Source organism: Apium graveolens, chromosome 4, assembly GCF_009905375.1.
Source record: "Apium graveolens cultivar Ventura chromosome 4, ASM990537v1, whole genome shotgun sequence".
Taxonomy (NCBI): domain Eukaryota; kingdom Viridiplantae; phylum Streptophyta; class Magnoliopsida; order Apiales; family Apiaceae; genus Apium; species Apium graveolens.
The window spans coordinates 100,600,727-100,607,405 of NC_133650.1; positions in this window are offsets into that span (position 1 = coordinate 100,600,727).

Sequence of the window (6,679 nt, forward strand, 5' to 3'; positions counted from 1 at the left end):
ACATCAAAAGCTGATGAAGGAATCTTTGTTGGATATGCACCATTAAGAGCATATAAAGTTTTCAATTTGAGAACAAATACTACTTATATCCATAAATGTGTCTTTTGATGATAGAAAGATTCCTGGATTTCATGAAAGGTTGATCTTTGAAAATGAAAATGCACTGTTGAACTCTGCATCAGACTCCAATACTGATGATCAAAGTCCTGATACTCCTTCAGATCCTGAAGATGATCAATGTGCTGATGAACCTGCATATGTTGAGGGGGAGAAACATCAAGGTTCAACTGATGGTACCAACACAGAAGAATCAACTCAAGATTCTTCTCAATCTGATCAAACAGAATCTAATGCTAACACGATATTAGGAGAGCATGAGTCTAGTGTTAATACTTCATCAGGAGATAACAGCACTGACTCAGGGGGAGCCTCAAATGCATTTGATGAGGCACATGATTCAGGGAGAGCATCTAGCTCTAGAAGAATATTTCCTCATGCTAGAAAATGGACCAAAGATCACACTCCTGATCTGATCATTGGAAATCTTGATGAAGGTGTACAGACAAGGAGTGCAACTCAAAATGAATGTCTATATCATAATCTACTTTCAAAAGAAGAACCAAAGAAAGTAGAAGATGTACTCAAGGATGCAGACTGGGTCATAGCTATGCAAGAAGAGTTAAATGAGTTGGAAAGAAATGAGGTATGGAAGCTGGTGCCTAGACCCAAAAACAGGTCAACTGTACGCACAAAGTGAGTCTTTAGAAATAAGACTGATTCTGTTGGAACCATTTTCAGAAACAAGGCTCAGTTAGTGGCTAAAGGTTATTCTCAATAGGAAGACATTAACTATGATGAAACATTTTCTCCTGTTGCTAGGCTAGAAACAATCAAGTGAAGGTCTTCGAGGTTGACCTAATCCCATTTGCGTTAGGAGAATTTGATATAATCTTAGGAATTGATTGGTTATCCAGTAATGGAGCGCAAATAGATTGTGAGCGGAAGAGGGTGAAGATAAGAGTACAAAATGGAAAGGAAGTAGTGTTTAGAGGCCAACGAAAGACCCACAAATTTCTGACCATGATACAGGCAAAAAGATTGTTCAAGAAAGGTAACGAGGCCTATTTGGCTTATGTGGTAGATACCAAGAAGGAAGTTCCTAATATACAGGACATACACATAGTGAATGAATTCGAGGATGTGGTCCTAGAGAACTTACCAGGGTTGCCACCCGACAGAGAAATAGAATTCGCTATAGAATTAGCACCAGGGACGACACCAGTGTCCAAGGCCCCTTATCGGCTAGCCCCAGTCAAGATGAAGGAACTATCTTCTCAACTGCAAGAGTTATTAGATAATGGGATGATAAGACCCAGTGTATACCATGGGGAGAGCCACTATTGTTCGTAAAGAAAAAGGACGGCAGTATGTGATTATGCATAGACTACCGAGAGTTGAATAAGCTGACTATTAAGAATAGGTACCCTCTCCCTAGGATTGATGACCTATTCGACCAACTCAAGGGTGTTGTACACTTTTCCAAAATAGATTTGAGGACATGATATCACCAGTTGAAAATCAAGCCCGAGGATATACGAAAGACTGCTTTTCGCACTAGGTATGGACACTATGAGTTCTTAGTCATGTCGTTTGGGCTAACCAATGCACCCGCAGCCTTAATGGATTTGATGAATAGAGTGTTCAAAACGTACCTAGATATATGTGTGATAGTTTTTATATATGATATTCTAATCTACTCAAAGATAGAACAAGAACATGCAGAACATTTGAGGATAGTCTTAGAAATCCCGAGGAATGAGAAATTATATGCTAAGTTCTCAAAATGCGAGTTTTGTTTAAGGGAAGTTCAGTTCTTAGGGCATGTGGTGAGTAGCAAAGGAGTTTTAGTTGACCCCACCAAGATAGAGGCGGTATCCAACTGGGAAAGACCAACTACCCCAACAGAGGTTAGGAGTTTTGTGGGTTTAGTAAGATATTACCGGAGATTCGTGCAAGACTTTGCTAAGATAGCCAGCCCACTGACTATACTCACCCGGAAAATAGAAAAGTTTGTTTGGACAGAGAAATATGAGGAAAGCTTTCAGGAACTGAAAAGGAGACTGGTGTCAGCACCAGTGCTCGCCCTTCCCTATGAAAAGGGAGAGTTTGTAATATACAGCGACGCATCACATAAAGGACTAGGATGTGTGTTTATGTAGCACATAAAGGTTATCACGTATGCCTCTCGGCAATTGGAGGCACTACCTGTATGGTGAGAAATGCGAGATTTACACAGACCACAAGAGCCTCAAATATATTTTAACTCAGAAAGAACTAAACATGAGACAGATGAGGTGGTTAGAGTTGATTAAGGACTACGACTGTGAAATTTTGTATAACCCGGGTAAAGCCAATGTGGTGGCTGACGCCCTTAGTAGGAAGGAAAGATTCAAAATGATAATGACATCTGAGGACTTAATTAAAGAATTTGAGAAGATGGAAATTGACGTGAGAATGATCGGTAAAGGAACATAAGGATTATTTGAGATTAAGCTAGTGCCAGAACTGACTGAAAAGATACGAGTGTGTCGGGAAAAGAAGATGAGTGAAGAAAGAGGAACATTTACCGGTGAAGAAGTGAGATGCGAGAAGGACGAGAAAGGGATCATGAGGTATGTATCCCGAATTTGGATTCCAAATGTGCAAGAATAGAGGATGAGCTATTGCACGAAGGGCACAACTCCAGATATTCAATCCACCCAAGAAGTACGAAGATGTACCGTGACCTTAAGGAATATTATTGGTGGCCTAAAATGAAAAGAGAAGTAGCAGAGTGGGTCAGAAAGTGTCATAACCCCAAAAATTTTGGACTTTTTTTGTAACCTTTATGAATAGTGATTTTGCTGATTATGTTGATTAAGAAAACTTTTCATGCCACACTATGTACCAGTTCTTTTATTAAAATTCTTAGATCTTATTAGTACTCTATATGGTATATAAGTATATGTAAAGATCGCCAGAATCCAAATTCGAACACTTTGATTTTTCCCGAAAATCCACCAGATACCAAAAGAATTGAGTGTAAGGTAACATGATTAAGAGGATTTAAATTCAAGGATTATAAGAGAGGATCATAAAAGGAATATAAAATATTGAGAAAGGTTTAGGGGAACCCAAGTATTAAGATCCCGGATATGATCCCTCAAACGATAAATGAGTCGTAAAATAATTAAACGACAATTAATGCAGGAGGGATTAGTGCAAGGATTAAGGATGATGATCAAGCAATTAAGCAAGAATTAGCATAAACGATGCTTCCACCACCAAGTAATGACAAGTGGTAAACGATGAAGTCACCAAGGTGATGTCATGCTTAATCACACTCCACTCACTTTAATCAACCAATTAACCACCCAAATTTGGCGCCCCAAAATCCGGGGTCAGGAATCTCGGAGGCCACGCCATCTAAACCACTATAAACCACATACCTCACATCACAATATATAAATACTCACACTTTACGACCCTACACTTATCACACACATACTTACAGGTTATTGTCTTGGAACCGAACCATTCATTACTAGAGTAAATCAAACCACAAAGTGATAATTATTACAACCCAAAAGTAATTAAGTCTTACCGGGGAATAACCTTTAAGTAAGGCTAGTCCGTCGGCAAAATATACGTTTCTTATTTATTACCTTACATAAGTCATACTTATAAATAAGACGAAGTAAAAACAACTGAAAACCAATCCAGCTTATTCGGACTACCTGTGGTACAGCACCAAACAACCTACAGAACAACTGGCCATTTCCTACCCGTTTCCTGGCTGTGGTTTTCATGGTAGGCATCTTGATTGACTGTTCTAGTTGTGTCAATTTAAGAAAATAAGTGTGAGCTATAATGCCCAACATAATAATGTACAATATGAAAATGACTGTATGATAAACTTACGTAAAAACATCGTATATGATAATTACATTTTATTCAAAAATAGTTTTCCTTGGTGATACACACCTTTTATGAAAACAATCCTTTAGTGGATTTTATTAACCTGCGAATACCTTAATAGTAAACCCAGCACCTAGGCTTGGGTTACGAGATTGCATCACAATTCTAATTGGAAAAATAGGACACTCGTTGGAGCCACCGCATACGATGATCAGTCGTAATACGATAATAGTAAACTTTTCTACTAGTAGAAGGACGACACCTTCGTATCCCGATTATCACCCTGGCTGCATTCGGGCTACGTGTCCCATTTTGGGTATACACATACTTCACAAGTTCCTGAGTACACAGAGTACATTTGCCTGCGGTACCTTTCGTAGTCCATCTAGCACACATAGTACCAGAGTCTACCCCTCCCTTGTCCTTGAAAAGAATTCTATCATATCTCGAGAACTCGAACTGAAATTATTTGAATGATTTTCAAAATTATTTGACGACCTGAAATTATTTGAAAGATTTTCGAAAATTAGAAAGTATTTTTAATCAGGTTCTATGATTTTTAAATCATAAATAAACCCTTTAATAAATAATAAATAATTAAATGATAATCGATAAATAATTAAACCTCGAAGGAGTTTACTTTTAAAAGAATAAAAATAATATTCCTCAACTAATTTATGTTTAATCTTTTAATGAACTTTAATATTTAATCGAGTCTGAAGTAAATATTTACTGGAGAATACTTCTCCCTAATAAATGAACAGTAAGAAAATATTTCTTGTCCGAACGATAAAGTATAGTCGAGGGAATACGATCTTTGGAAATCATTTTAATAAAAGTTCGAGGTGTTTAATATTTTGTAAGTGGACGTTGATTCCCTTTAAAACGTACTACTATGGACTTGTAATCGTCCTATAATATCACCGGAATGATTCCAGGGTTTTTATCTTGAAATCCCGACCGACTCTCAGTCTTATTATAATACGTCATGCGCTAATTATTATGCACCCTCTCAACTTATATTACCCTTATTATTTATTTAAGTCCTTATTCACATTATGGTCGCTCCCTTTTTCTAAGTATCTTAAGTTCATTTTTGTCGTCGGCTCCGCTTATGGATTCAACGGTTTCTAATCGCGCGATCTCGGCTCCAACATTTTTATAAAATTGAAAAATCATTATTTCCACTTTAAATTGTTATGGAAGTTAGAAAACTCAAAATAATACACTCTGTAAAAATTTCATGATTTATGAATATTCTTAAGTCGATCCTTTATATTTTCAAAGTTCATAATTCGTAGCAGTTTTTTCGCGTAAATCACTTTTAGTAAAACGGCCATAAATTTTGATCCGTAAATCAGAATCAAGCGATTCAAGTGCCTAAATGATCCTTATAATATTTTCTATCATAATCAAGGATTATTTTTCAAGAAACTACATTTTACATGTTCGGGACTTTCTGCAGAAACTTAAAGTTATGTTTTATTCGTTTTAACGAGATTACGGTTACGATTGGAGTTTTGTTTATGCTTAAATCTTTATACTACCACCAACAATCAACATATCATCATCAAAAAACTAACTTCTCTCAAGAACATCATGTTCTTGAGACAACAACAATCAACCTTAAATCTATTCAGCTAAACATCAAGATTTCAACAATAATACCACCAAAACTAAGTTTACAACTACATACTAAAAGGATCTTGAACTTAAATCTTAAATAAAGTTGGGTCAAAGATTTTTACCTTTATTGAGAGCTTGATATGTTTTCTTGATGATGGTGAAGTCTTGGGAGTGCTTAGTATGGTTTTTGGAACCTAAAACAACCATCAAAATCAAGAAACCAAAGAAGAGTTACTATTCACACTATTCATTATTAACTTTCTTGATTTTATTTCACCCATCAAACCTTGATAAAAAGAGCTCAAAGATTTATATTACCTTAGTTTGGTTGGTAGAAAGCTTGATAATTAATGGGAGGATTTATCCATGGCTAGAGCTTGAAGATTTGAAATTGGTTTCTTTGTTTTATGGTGAAGGGCCGAATGGAGCTAATGAAGAAGTGGGGAGAGAGTTTTTGTGTTAGATTCTTGGTTACTTCTTGGAATAATAAAAGAGATAGATTGTGATATCTTATATTGATTTTTTATTCTCTAGTTTAGATCCTAGGATTTTATTCTTGTTGCAAATCTTGGAGACAAATCCAACTAGCTTCCTAGTTTACAAGCTAAGCCACTTGTTTAGCTCTTTAGCTTACTATTTGATAGCCTTGGTTGATCATCCTACTCCTTAGATCAATATTTGATAAATTAACCATGGTTACTTTCTTATCATGGTAAGTTAGTGCATTACGTTTATTTAATCGTTTACGCGTTCGCTTGGTCGCTTAAACATTTTCGTAATACTTCCTCGTAAATGGTTCGCGACATAATTCCTTTCGCATTTATTCCTTATATTTTGAATTATCATACTTGGATATAAATTCATAGGGTTTTAATTTTGTAATTATATTGTGATTCCCGTAATCCTCGATGATTCGTAAATATGGTCGTTTTTCAAAGTTTGTTTTCTTCGAAAACTAATAGCGTTTACATACACTCATTTGGTACGTATAATCATAATATCAACTCCGAAACTCATTTTCTCATGCACTACATAGTGTGGGCTAAAACGTTTTTCCCCGTCCGTCAGGGTTACTATTTATTAAACATTTTACAAG